Consider the following 15,570-nt stretch of genomic DNA (forward strand, 5'->3'; position numbering starts at 1 on the left):
TTGTTCCTTCACTATCCTCTTTATTCCACACTACTGCCCCTGTTAACATGTAATTGTGGCTTTCTTATTTCTGTAACATTACTGAATTCAGACTAACTTTACTTCTTGAAGCCACATATTTTCCCATAGGCTACAAAATGTGCAAGTAATCCTGTAAATATATTAACAAGTTCCATCGTGTATTATTAGTCACGTGTTAATATATTCACTTTACATTCATGCAGCAAATAGTATCTGTTATTTACTATATAGTGAGACAATTGGAGACAGAAGATTCAACAAGACAAAGATAGCTTCTTCCTTCATAGAGTATTAGGTTGAGTAGGGCACACACAGGAAAACAAATGATGACAGTCTTGTTTGTTATGTCTGCTATATAAATAAGATTTAGTACCTATAGAATAGTGGGGTAGCATAGGGGAGCAAACTAACCTAGGATTGTGAGGAACTGAAACCAAAGCTGATTCCTAAAAGAGGGTGGTATAGGCAGAGAGAACAGCTGCGATAAAGTCCAGGGATGAGATTAAGTAGTCTGAATTTAGAAATAAAAATCGTTAAAGCATAGCTGGACCAGTGGGTAATTTGGAAGATACAATTGTCAGTAGTCACTAGATTTTTGTGAACTCAGCATGTGAGACTTTGGGATATCTTCTGGTAGTGCTAAGGAGCCATATTATAAGCACCGAGAAGGTGAAGAGTTGGATTGATCCAAAATTGGAAAGTAGATGTAATGCAAGGAAAACAGGGCAAGGAATTTGAAGCTATTTGCAAAAGAGTGGAAGCCGGGATATCTAGTGGTAAGCAAAGTAGATTTGGACATGAAGGAGTGTAAGGAAAGCACTGATATGAAAGTGTTCAAGATAATCTGGAGGTCTCCATGATATGCAACAGGCAAAGCTAGGAAACTGAGCATGGAGAAAAGATAGGAGGTTATATTTGAAACATACGATGTTTGAACCTTTATGTGTAAGTGCTAGAGGCAATTTACAGTATTTCCAAGATGTATGAGATGCCTGAGAAGAGGGTGACTACAGTAGAAAGGAAGTAGTGAAGAAACTGATATTTGGTCATGAGATGCTTCCTCACATAAACACTGTTAAGTCACTCAGAAGAGCAGCAAACTCAAGATGTGAAAATGCTAAAAGCATGGGCAGTTTTCAATGAATGAAATGCAGGAGAGAGGAAGACTGTCAGAAGCCTGAGATGGAGAAGTGATTGGGAAGATAACTAAGGAGAGCTTTTCACAAGAGGGTGGCAAAGTAATGCTCAGTAAGTTGATGTGAGTAATCAAGAAAGCATATGTCACCTCCCTTCATGGAAAACCAAAGCAGCCTGCCACAAAATGGGCAAAAAGCCCAGTTTGAAAGAAATCAGGATGTGAGGTGACTTTTTGTTAGCAGAGGGGCTCCGAGGGGACCTCACTGAGTAATTGGGGAAGAACAGAATGGAAATTTAGATGGGATAGAAATCATAAAGCAAAATGCAGATGAGAAATTGAAAGAACCCCCCCCCCCACAGAGCAGAACTGTCTCAAGTGGTTCTCTGAAATAGGAATGTAAGAGCAGAATTCAGTGCATTTTAAAAAATTGGTGCAGTTGTTCTCTGGCAGATGCTCATTCAGGTGGGGAGGGAGGACTTTACCATAGCTAGTAATTCTGTCAGAAACTCTGTGGATGTTATCCTAATCCAAATAAGTGGGTCTGTAATGGCACTGGTTCCTAATACTTTTCACATTGGTTGGAGACAGCAGGAGCTTTTGGTGTTTGGAGACTTTTGTATTTTCCAAATTACACAGTTGCTTCCTAGATTTATTGTATGCCAAGGAATGTGGAGAAGGATTGATAGTTATAAGATGTGACTTATCATTTCAGTCATATTATTTTATTTTAAACAATTTTTATATCTAACTCTAGTTATTTTTCCAGTTTTCATAACAACTTAGGTGTTCTGCGTTTTCTTTAGAGAATTTCATTTCTTAGAAATGATCGTTGACTGAAACACTGCTGCTTCCTTAAATACTCTTAAATGCTATTTCTGGAATTCAAGCATTATTCCAGTTCATCCTGATGCCCATTTTAGCAGTAAAGTCAAGAATGAAATTGAATCTGAGGTGGACAAATTCTATTTGTAGAAAATATCCTTTGGTAAATTGGGTCATGATTGTGACCTTGGTGAAACAAGAGAAAGGCAAGTGCATATGGTTTTTCCCCTATCTTAGACACAATGTATTATTTGCAGGCTTTAACTTAAGCAATTTAATTAGCAAATTGGCTAATTTTCATTTAAAACTGTTTGATAGAATTACATGTTTGACACTAGTAATGGGGAAAAAAAATAAGAACTAAGATACATCATGTTCAGGTACAAACACCCAATGATAAATGTAAATGTATTGCATAACTAAAATGTACAGATTAATATATAAATAAAAAAAGAATTACATGGTTGAGATCAGGACTAAACACCTAGATATAATATTTATGGCAGCACAATTGTCTTAGTCTGGTCTCTTCTGTGACATTATCAGGGCCAGTTTTAAATTTAATTTAAGCCATACCCCCCTGAGATAGCATTTGTGACTGGAATTTAGCAACTGCAAAGTATATCATGCCTTTGCAAGGAGTATTAATTATGTTCCACAGAGATCCAAGCAGAGAGGACTATATTTTTCTTAAGAAGAAATTTGAAGGTTAATTGATTTCTAGAAGGTTACTACTGCAAATACAGACCAGAACCCCCATTTCTCATTGTGATTTATAAGATGTGGTATATTCTGTTCAACATCCACTGAAAAAACTTAGATGAGAAGTAATAACTTTAAGTTAATTATTTCTGTGAAACTTCACTATGTCAAAAACATCATTTGCTGTTGTCAAAACAATGAATGGATGATTGTGAAAATTAACATTTATGAACCATTATATAGTCATTAAGATGATCATTAGGATAACTCTATAGTAACTTGGAAGTATTTACAATTTATTTGAAGAAAGAAAAATACATATGTATACCTACTTTAAAGTTATAGTACTATAAAATATGTGCCTTCATGTGGCTAAGAAATGGAAAGTAATGTGAAAACAATTTTACTTCTTGGAATAATGGTCTTGTGATTATTTTTCTCTCAATTTGAATTCTTTTGATAAAAATACATGTTTATCCAAGGAATAGATTATATTAATGATTTATTTGCAGTTACATTCAGCAAAGTATCTACTGAGACTTAGTACTGTACATGACAGACATTGTTTGAGGACCTAGGAGTATATTGTGAATAAATACAAAACTCATGACATTTTGTGGTTCAAATGTAATGTAATGGGAAATTTTAACAATTATGTGGTGGGTAGGATACTTGGGTTTTTTATAATTCTCCACAATTTTATGTAGCCATTCTTTTGTTAGCAACCAATTTCCCATAGTAAGTCTCAAGCAGAACCCAACAATCAAGCCGAACTAAGAATTAGCCTTGCTAAGAGGACATCACCTTTAAACTTAGTGGTATTTCAGAAAGGTGAAGTAAAGAAAGGTTATTTATAGAGTTTTAGATCCAGGTCTGCTAGGTGGAAAAAATGGTTGCAACTATGAAGAATTTAGGGATTACTAGCTTTGGAGGAGTGGTATTTTGAAGTGGAATGGGGCTCTCAAAGTAAATCTTGATGGTCAAACTGTTAGACTTGGTAAAATAAGCCATTTTAGTCCATTTACAGTCTCATTTTTCAGGACCAAGCATTTTTTGGAGCAAGTGCTTCAGTTATTTTTGCCTGGTCCCTCGATTGCTCAGCACTGAAGCAGGCACTTAAGCTTTGACCCAAAATTGTTTAGCACTGGGGCTGGAAAGTATTGCAGTTACAGTTCTTCTCTTCTTGTGAGTAAGGCTGGGTTTGGTGCTCATTTAGCCAAGAAGGAAAGTGATTTGTTCTCTCTTTTTAAAATAAAAATTTAAAACATAAACTACTGTCACCCTTGGAAATGTAGGAAACATAGTTCTTGGAATTGTTACAGGGATGAGAACTCAGGGAGATAAGGTCCTGGGCTGGATGGCTGGTTGGTCCACTCAGTACTCAGTAGTGTTTTGGAGGAATCTCAGGATGGGTAGAAGGTAGAGCCAGCCTTCCATGAGGAAAGACGCAGGGCACTAGTTTTCCTTCTGCTCATGTTTCCGGCAGTTAGTCTGAGGGTCTCATGGTAGTCAGTCTGAAGTTTCCAGCCTGGATCAACCTGAGAAGGTGGCTCAGATACACAGTCTCACATGTGCCACTGTCCAGTGGAAAGGTCAGTAGTATGGTCATGTGCCGGTGTGACCAGGGCAGTGTGTGCACATCTGGTGAGCAGACAGTTTTACACAGACTGATTCAGCTTCCTGTCTGTTTATTGCCTTTGCTGGAACAGGCCCAAGTCTAGCTTTTCAAGCTCCCTGTCCATTCTGAGTTCTATCTGTATTCTTTTGATGAGTTTCTTTTCTTGTCTTTGTTTATCACCATTGATTTCTGTTGTCTGCAACCCAGAACAATGACCCTTGCATTTATTATAATACCTTATCGCTCTATAAATCAGTGGACAGGTAGTGCTCTGACTTTTCTAGAATTAAATTGTAAAAACAGTATTCAAAGTGTGTAGGGAGGAACCAAAATGAAAAATTGATTTTCATTTCAATGCATTCTTTTTACGTAAAAGAATAACAAAAAGGAGAGTACAGAGAAGAGTCTCTTGAGATTTCCCTGGCAAAGATGGTAGAACTTTCAATAAAGAGATAAGGACAGGGATTCGTTGTAATTATTCCCTTTTGATTATTCAAACTGATAGGTTTAAAATGCACTCCTAATGAAAGTGGTTTGCACTGCAGTTAATTAAGTGCATGAAATTACAAGCTGCATGTCTTTTCCTTCTGGAGAATCTTCTTCTTTTCTAAGTATTATTTTGTTTGAACTTTTATTTCTTGATCCCTACTCCTCCATTTCTCTCTCATTGTCTCACTCTCCTTTAGAAGTTGGCCTTGACAGAAAATTAACTCTGCTTGCTATTAGTCTACTAAAAGTAGAACCCCTTTGGCTACTGGAGCACACCTTTGTCTTATCTCTTTTTAAATAATACATTAATCAGAGACATTTCTGATATAAATATCTTGAATACAATTATGAGGAGAAAGATGAGTAACTGCATTAAACTGGACAGGGTGGTGGACGCCTGTAATCTGAGAACCTCGGGAGGCTGAAGCAGGGAGATTGCAAATTTGAGAACTGCCTGGGCAAGGGTAGTCACTTAGTGAGATCCTTCCTCAAAATTTAAAAAAAAAATACAAAATATGACTGGACATGTAGCTTAGTGATAGAGTACTTGCCTAACATGCATGAGGCTCAGTCTCCAGGATCAAGAAAAAACCCCACAAATACAAAAACGAAAAAAACCATAAACAAACAAACAAAACATAATTTTTCTTATAGGTGTCCTTCTCTTTCATCAGTCATGTCTTTTTGTTATAGTGTGAGTGTGTTTGTGTAAGAATGCACATGGGTTTCAGATACTTGAAGTATTTCAAGGGAAGATCATTCTCAAAAGTTTAAGCAAAACTAAATGCCTTTGCCTCCTGCAAATTCTTTCCCCTTTATACATTCAATTTTAATTATATCCACAGCTTTCTACCCTCAGTTATAATTCTGTGCTTCAGAATTTGTTTGCTTCTTCCATCTTCCCTCCTCAGAAAATACCTATTCATCATGAAGTCTTTTCTAGTAAGATAGAAAGGATCTAAGAAGGCCGTTCTTTGTGAGATATAAATCATTTCAAGTAACTTAGTGGCTTGTTCATCTGTTAATGGTGATATTGTGGAGAGAAATGAGTGAGTATTGGAACTTAAAATTCCTCAGAATGTTGATTGCATATGCAATATTATTTCTTATAGCTTAGAAAATATGATTAGCTCAACAAAAAATGCAACTAGAATAGTTTAGAAACAGAATCCATCAGCAGTAGCAATATTGAGAAAATTACATATAACAACACACTGCACATGTATTTTTTCTTCCCTGGCTGAACATAATACTCTTTCTCCTTTGTCTCTTGTCTTTAATCGTCATACCTCATTTTAAAGTCAAAGGATGCGAAATACTACACAACCATGAACCAAACCTCATGCTAAACACTGGATATATCTATTGTGTTTGATACTCAAAATGACATAGGTTAGATACCACTACTGTCTTCACTTCAAAGATGAGAAAACTGAAGCCTGTAGAAGTTAAATAATTGTTCTTGTGTCACAGAGAACTAGATATGAAGCAACATCTGAAAGTCCTTGATATTAACTTGGATGCACCAGAATGCCCAATTTCAGTTTTACTATAATTTTGTATTCTGCCTCAATTTTCATAACTACTAATGATAATAAAACTTTTGTGTGATTCTAATCTCCCTTCTAGAATATCTGAACATTTTGTGATTTCTGCCTAAGGTTACCCATTCTTTCTAAAGAAGTTTCTAATGACATCTATAATGACCTGAATGGGAGGCATGGGCTGAATATTGTTAGGGCAAGTTCAGCCTTACCTGGTATGAAAGAGAATAGATGTGACCAGGGATCCTGGGATCTTTGAGGTCCTGAGAAAATTCCTGGTCAGTTCTCCGTAAAGCTTCTCTACACCTGGAGTTGAGTTGACCAATTAGGAAATTATACTTTCAGAATCAGATGGTGTTTGATTAGTTGTTTTAAAAAAGTTAAAGTACCTTTAGGAAACACAGAAGACTTCTCCTAGAAATAGGTGAAACATGGTGAAAGTCTGCCTTAACATTGGTCACCTAAAGCCAGTTAAAGTTCACTAATGTAAATTACCATGTTAACAAAAAGCCTCGCTCATTTTGATTCATACGTGTTGTCATAAAACTCCAAGCGCTATTATTAAACTGCCACAGATTATTGCTCTAATAGTTTAAAAACCATTATTTTTAGAAAAATAACTTTGTGCAGCACTCTATTAGAGTATGTTAATTGTTAGGAGAAATGAAATCAAATAGCATTTTTAAAAACTGAAATTGGCATCAGTTGAAGCATTCATAACATTTTTCTTATTTAAAGGACATTTTTACACAAAAAAATGACTGATTACTCCAATTAGCCTCATATCACAACAACAAAATAAAGTTGTCTTTGGGTGGCTTCTAATTTCCATTTAAATTATTCCCAGGGCAGCATTTTGTAAGTACAAGCAAATGAAAGATTACTTGGAGTGACATAGGCTGTATACCTGAGAAAGAGATATACTATCTACAAAATTTAGAAAGTATAGGTTTTGGTAAACAGTTCTGAAAAGGAATTATAAGGATCTGCATATTTTTGCTCCTAGAGTTTATCTACCTGATAAAGGGAACTTCTAATCGACTTTCCTTGGAGGTGTCATGGAATAAGGATACAAATTGGGATTAGAAGCTTTGGGGGGATAAAAAATGTGATGTTTTTAAATAGACATACTTCCTTTTACTACTCATTGCCTTTATTTTTGGCTGTAATTGCCATCGTAAAATAAGTTTATTTTCCTCTAAATGAGAAGAGAACTGGAGATTCAGTTTAAACATGGGGTTAGTGAGTGAGATACTCACTTGTGTAGGATCAAAGAGCCTGAAAGGCAACAAATAGGGCTAAACCTGGGTGCTGGGTGAGGAGAGCTGTACCATTGTTGTCATTGTTCACAAATACAACCTAGTCCAGGGGTTGGTACAGTAGGACCTGCCAGCCAAATGCTCCCTCCCTCTGCCTTAGAGTATGTTATACTACTGCAGAGTATCAAACAGGTTAGTCTGAGATGGAGCTTGGGTATGACCTTGGAAATAAAAGAATAAGGACTTGTCTCAGAAGTTCAGTCCTGTTAATTGATCTAGGAAGTTTGGTACCTTAGAGGTATTTTCAAGCTAAACAAAACCCAATTTGCAGAATAAATCACCCCCTCTAAATAGAACAGTTTCTCTCATCTAAACAGTAGGAAGAGTGGGTTATATTTTTTAATTAGACTGAATCTCCATCTAACCATGGAGTACACATCACTAATGAAAAGAATGACATAAAAATACCAAATGGAGAATTTTAGGCATGCATTTTCACTATAGATCTTGCTATACAGGGTGGAGATTTCTCTTCTTGATTTTAAGGTTGTATTAAGCTAGGCAACCAGCCTGTCTCTGTTTGGTTGCTTCCCTGCCTTGGGCATGTCTTGGCACCATGGTGTTTCAGTAAGAATTGCCTTTGATCGACTCTTGGACAGCAAACCAGAGAATGAGTATTATGAGCATGGCCGAGTGTAGGGGGAGATGTATGGGAAGAGTGGTTATTCATTCATATTTCAAACCTGGAAAATCTTCTTGGTCCAAATATTTAAGTCCAAGGGACACACTTTTGGGAAAATTAGTTAGAATGTTATTTTTCAAAAGAAAATTAGATCTGATTCCCATTAATTAAGATTGTTGGCCATGTGGAGGATGAGAGTATACTGTGAGATCCAGAGTGGAATACAGAAAGATCTTTGATAGACTACATGCAAGGGAGGGGTAGGAGAAAAAACATGCTTTAGCAACCTTGTCAGGCAAACTCTCCCTTCCATTCTTAAATTTTTTGCTCTCCGTTGGGAAAACTAATTTTGATTCTGACTCACTCTATAACATATCAACATTTTTGATCTCCAGAAACTTTTTATATTCATATTTTCTCCTTTTATTTCCAGACCTCCAGTCTGTTCCATAGAACAGATAGATTCAGGTTTGTCAGGAGAGGGGAGCTCAGTTTTGGGCCTGAAGCTGTTTCAGTTACAGTATTCTCTTTAAGAGTGAAAATACAGCTTAAAACAGGCATAAATGAATATTTTAAATGAGAAATCTCTACACATAAAACTTGAAGCTGACATATATCACAATTTCAAAAAATACTAAAAGTCACATTTTATTAGCTGCATAACATAATTCTATGATAACCCCCCCACACACACACACCTTTTGGCTGCATATTCTTTGATTTACCTTTTAAATGACACTGAAATTGTAATATTTCTTTGGAGACATTTAAAAGATATTTCATAATTTTGTCTAGGATGGTACAATATTTTAAAATGATTAATAGTTTAGAAAAATAAATTTTGAATAATCTTTAGTGTTTCTTATATGAGCTGCAAGATTGCAGGACTTTTGATTGTGTGTGCGCACGTGTGTATATGGTAATTAATCATATACACTCTTATTCTTTAACTAGTTTGTCATTGAAATTCTCATTTTTGTGTCATAATATGAGTTTCAGATCATTTTCATTAGTGTCAGTATTTTATGTCAAATCAGGAAAAAAATTAAACACTTTTTCAATGTGTTACTTTGATTCAGGCCTCTTCATTAATTTAGTTGTCAAGCAGTCCAAGAGCTAATTCATCATATCTGTTTGAAATATATCTTTCTCTCAATGAATTACCATTTTGGAGAAGATCTGAAAAAATTGCTCCAATTTGCTGCTTAGTATCTGAATAATTTCTATTGATTTAATCATTTGGCATTGTTGTAATTTTTCATATCCCAATAATCATATTTGAAGTTTTATCTTAGTCATTTATTTGATTTTGAATTCTTTAACAAAATAATTTAAGAATAAAAAGTGACATCTTTCATATATATCCAAACCAGGAGTCAGTAATTTCTCAGTGAAACATTTAAAGCATCTTTCTAACTTCTCTACTTTTATTATATTATTTTTTATTTTACTTTTGCACATTTTACCAGAGCATATGATGAAATAAACACATCGCCAGAACCCCAACCCAGAGTCTTGTTGCAGGTCACATAAGCTGTGAATCCTGAAGCACATGCATCCATATCTTGGCCCTAACCCACCTCTGCTCCTCGCCGTCCCCCCAACTCCTCCCACAAACACACGCAAGCATCCATAACACATCTCTTTATTTTGTAACTCCTTTCTGCTATATTTGTCTCCATAGCGCATATCACCATTTAACATACTATATATTTTACCGATTTATTTTCCACCTCTCCACATTAGAATTTAAGTTTCACAAAGGTAGGTTTATCAGTTTCCTGGGGTTGCCATACTAGTGACCACCACAAACTAGGTGGCTTGAGACAACAAATTAATTCTCTCTGAGTTTTGGATCAAAATCAAGGTGTCAGTAGGCTTGGTTTCTACTGGGAGTTCTGAGGGATTGTTGGCTCTGGCCTCTCCCACAGCTTCTGTTGGCTGCTGACAACCTTTGGCATTCCTTGGTCTGGAGCCCCATCCCTTTCTTCTTGCAAGCCTGTGTCTTCCCCTTTTCTGTCTCTTAAAAGGATATTCTTAAGCAGAGCGTGGTAGTATTCGCCTGAAATCTGAGAACTAGGGAGACTGAGGCAGGAGAATTGTGAGTTTGAGGCCAACCCGGACTACATGGCAAGACTCTGTCTCAAAATCCTCTTTGCCTCCCCAAAAAGATATTTTAAAAAAAATTTACCATAATCCAGGATTATCTTAATTCAAGGTCATTACTTTAATAACATCTGAAAGGACCTTTATTACAACTAAGGGTATATTCTTGTTCAGGTGAACTTTTGTGGGCCACTGTTCCGGTCCTTACAGAGGATCCAGTTTTCCTGTTGTGCACCTGACTGTATTTCTAGCCCTTGGTCTACAGCCTAGAACAGTCGGGGAAACCTATGGCATGCGTGTTATTTGTTTTAAAGCCAAAAGATGTTAAAGTGTAAGTTGTTTTTTCTAAATTAAAACCTCAGTGTTCAGGTTTAATTACAGTATTGTGCTTTGTGATAAGTGGAGTTTGGACACTCATCTCTAAAAGGGTCACCATCACTGGCCTGGAATTTTAGTATATGTGCTGCTGAAGCAAGCACATTGGCCTAGAATGTAGTAAGTGCTTGGTAAACACTTGTTGAGTGAGTATATGAAAAGCACACAATATGCCAGACACTGAATTAGGTACTTAGAACTATGTAATGTAACTATTCCTTAAGTATGATTTTTTTCTCTTTTCTATTCACTTATGAGAACTTCAAGCATAAAATCTCTATCTTTCATGGTGTTTTTACATTTTGAATTTCTTAAAATAATATTGTGTATTATGTAGCTGGTGATATACAAATAATAAACATCTGAATGGGCAGGAGAGTCATTTGGGATCACTATTGACTGAGTTTATCTTGCTATGCCAGAGTTCTGTTCTTCCTGCCCTATGTGGTAAAATATCTTTTTAGAGAAAGAATTCTTGACAAAAAAGAGTGACACTTTCATGGTTCAAAAGCTCTATTTGCTCGAATATGTGAATGTCTGAAAGAAATATGAAATATATAAATTAAAAAATCGCGTATAAAAATTTGATGTCAAGATTTAATAATAAAGTTTGTCATAAAAATAATAAGATATATAAATGTAAACTGTTTATTATATTCATTCAAGCTACTATCTGGATGCTAAAATCTTACAATAGTTTCAATGTGCAAAATCAAAAATCAGAAAGGAAAGAATAGAGGTTAAAGCCTATTACAAATAATTCATCCTTTTCATGTACGAGTATGTGCTAGAAATGCCACAGGCTCTCATTTGTTTATTTAAATATACATCAGTAAATGCATTCCCCAAATTGCCTATTTCCTCTGTGATCTCTATAAATCAGGAAAACTATTCAGGATTTTCACTGTGAATTTATACAGAATTGATAGAATGACCAACCTCTTTGTGTTATATTTGTATTCACTCACCATTTAATAACTTAATCAGGAAGTAAATGTAGAGCCTGAAAATGTTTTTAAGGTGACAGTTAACTCAAATATTTCAGAAAAAATTTAGCATCATCACTCTCTTGAAAAAAATCTCTTTGGATAGAAAGGAAGGATATATAGCATTTGAAGTCTGCTGCCTGATTTCTATTTATCTGCTTTCTAATTTATTAGAATTGAATAAAAGCCATATACAATTAAAATGCCACTTTCCTTAACTTTTGTACACTTTATAGTTACTACAAACAGATATGGACACATATACATCTTATATTCCTTTTCTTTATACTATCAGAAACCGCTCCCACTCATGCACTCATTCTAGCAGGAAAGAGTTTTGAATATCACATAGGGCATTTTCAGATCAAAAATCTCAGTCTAGGAAAGTTAACTCTTTCCCTAGTCATTAAATATATTTACGTACACATTGACGTGTGCTAATTTACTGGTTTGGTAGTAGAAAAAAAATCATCTTTATATAAAAGCAAAATTCTATGAAAGTATCTTTCCAATTCTATAATGGAAAAATCTCACATATGAAATGGGTCCTTCATATACCAATACTCAGTATTCCCAATTTTTTTTTTTTTGAGAAAAAATGAACTTGATATGGACTACTATTTACCAGGGTCATGGATCTGATATTTAGCTAATTTCAAAGAATGGCTTACAGATGGTTTCTGAGGTATGGGTGTCATTTCTTTCAGCAAAAGAAACATTTTTATTCTTTGTCAACTCAAAGGAGAAAGTGCCAGGCTTCTTTTAATTTCTGAAATATGTGTGTATGTAATAGATGATATGCAAATAATAAACATTTGCATATATTTCTCATGAAAATTATATTGCCTTATTTTCATAACAAAGATTTAGAATATTAAAATAGACTTTTAAATGCAAAAAATTTCATACTGCTTTCTAATTTTCTTTATATCTTGAAATTTTTATTAGTTTGAGCAGTGAAATTGAACTAGTTGGTTTAATTTTGTTGCTAGTCAGTTCCACTTAGATTGCAGAGGAGAAAAACAAGCTACAAGATTTGTAATGGAAACGTAAATGCTTAAACACATTCAAAATCAGCATATATTTTTAAAAACTTACCATAAGTTTAACAATTTTTTTAAAAGACTAACATTTGCCTTTATTCTGAAAGTGTGCCAAATTTGTCATTCGGATATACAGAAATACTTAAAATTGCCCACGAATCTTGGGCTCACATATGGAAACACTGGTTGTATATTGTTCATAAGCACACAGGGACCTGTCTGCCTTTCGTTTAGTGTAATGCACATACCATTTTATTTTTATTTTTATTTCTTTTTCATTATAACTGCACAGATGCTGTAATTTCATTGAAAGATTTTACAATACCTATAACTGAACCGATGCTTCTGCTGTAGTTGCACAATAGCAGTATCAAATCACTGATATTGGAATGATGGACATAGCAGGAGGGGCCAGAGAACTGGATTTCCTGTGAAGAAGGGTAAGGGGGCAGGAATTGTCTCAAATGGTCAGAAGACTGTCTTCAGTGCTGAAAGTTGTTTAATATTTGGACAAAGAACACAGTAGTTGCTTGGGTCCACCCAGAGCTTCATTTTCTTCCATTTGAAGTCAACATTCTATTGATGTGGCAATCACCTGCTTGCTATCTAGAAACCTGACCCATCCACTTAGATTTTTGAATTCTTGCTTTTGGACTATTCTCCGATTCAGGATCTGAATCAATTACCTTTCATCCTGTGGTGGTTAGGCTTAGTTGCATCAACTTGATTGGATTGGGTGCCTCCTACAGGCTTAGTAAAGCACACTGTGGATGTGTCTGGGTAGGTCATGAAGGCATGACCTTGGGTACAATATGTGTTCCCTAGATCCTTCTCTTTCACTTTTCCTCTTATCTACTTGATGGCTGCCAGGAACTAAGCAGCTCCCACCCCCCCACCATGACGTTTCTGCCTTGAAGCCAGCCAACGTAGGAGCCAATAAAAACTCTCCTCCTGAAGGTCGTGGGTGTCAGGTATTATGTCCCAGCAACAAGAAATCTTATTAATAAACTGCCTTTGTCTGTGAGGGTGAGAAAGCTGATAGTTCACCTATCAGGCTGAACTTCTATTCCTTCTAGCAGAAAGTGTCAGGTACTTTTGTGAATGAGGAAGTGAATCTCTTGAATGAAACAGGAGAGACTTATCCGGAAGCAGAATTCAAAGCCATTCAATGGTTCCTTTTAATAAGTACTAGCAACTCCACTGAGGAATGTGTTGTTCTTATTTGGTAGCAATTTCCCTATGTAGAAATATCTAGATGTGTCATCTACATGTACCAACTCCCAAAGATGAATGTAGTAATTTTGCACTGCAAACATATACTGAAAAAAATTTTTTTTAACTTAAAAAGAAAAGAAGACCCCCAACGCAGGTGGAAGGGGGTGGTAGTAAGGAAAGGATTAACTCTGTAACTGGGATTTCCTGGCTGAGACAGAAAGACATTGTAACTAGTGGTCTAGCACTTACCTACCCGCTACACAGAGGCAGTCTGTATCGCTGGCTCTTGCTGTGGTTACAATGATTGAGATCAGAATATTGAACAGGAAATCCCTCCCAGCTATGTTGGTTAGAATCCTCAGGCTTGTACAAAACGGAGCTGAGTAATCTCCCAAGTGCCTTGAAAGCTGGAAGCCTGAGTAACCTCAGTCTAATTTGTGTGCTATCTTCAGGGATTCCCTCCCTATTTTGAGCAGAAGAATGGACTTGGATGGGGCAGCGTGTGCCTGCTACTTGGCAGGCCCTTGCTGAAGAGAATAACTGATTTGCCTCCCTGGCTCCACATGCCAATCGAATTGCCAAGCAGACACTGCCTGGGGGAAGTACCTGCTACAGCTGAAATGATCACTAGTTAGATGGATTAGACATTTATCAGTGTCAACTGTCATTATACACAGTGTTTTAATTTTTAAAATATTGTGTGCATATGATGAAAATTCAAACAGTAACCATATGTATTAGGATGCAACTTAGTTGGTTCCAGATTCTCAGTTCCAAAATCCTTCTCCTAAGGCACAACCACCATTACTAATTTCCGAATAGTAATGTAAAGTTATAGAGTCCATACAAATATAAGTATATAAACACTTTCACTTATTAAATATACTGATGATTTTCATGTAGGCGAATAAATTCATTTAAATTATAATAACTGTAATCACTTTAATGTATATTTTTATTCCTATATATTTGCTTTTTTTTTGTTTTTTTATTTTTAAAGTATTTATTTGTTTGTTTGTTTGTTTTACCAGAGATCGAACTCAGGACCTTGTGCTTGCAAGGCAGGTGCCCAGAACCACTGAGCTAAATCCCCGGCCTGATATTTGCTTTGTTTTAAACATCAGCAATTATAAATTTTATGCCAGTCTAGTAAAAAGAAAATCTGTATTTCTGTTGTAATCTTAAAAATCAGTTATTTTTTCATTATTTTAAAAAACGTATTCATTTAAGATATGTTCATTTGAGAAGATTTGGAAAATATAGAAAAACATAAAGAAAAAAATTGAAATTCAGTGAAACACTCAAAGAAAACTATCAATATTTTATATTCTTTATGTTATTTGTATTTATATACTTTTAATATATACTCACATTTTAAAGATTCTGGAAATATTGTGACTTTATTTCAAAATGACACATTTTTCCCTTAATATTGCTATTAAATATTCTTAATGTCTTATTTGCATAAAAATTCTTCCAGAATTTTTTCACATTTCAGATTACCCACTTGGGAAATTTTCTAAATTCTGTCATTATTTTGCACATCTTTTATTTTTCCATTAAGGAAAAT

This window comes from Heterocephalus glaber, unplaced genomic scaffold, assembly GCF_053883595.1.
Source record: "Heterocephalus glaber isolate CG9 unplaced genomic scaffold, H.glaber_assembly_v1.0 deba00001543, whole genome shotgun sequence".
NCBI classification, from domain to species: domain Eukaryota; kingdom Metazoa; phylum Chordata; class Mammalia; order Rodentia; family Bathyergidae; genus Heterocephalus; species Heterocephalus glaber.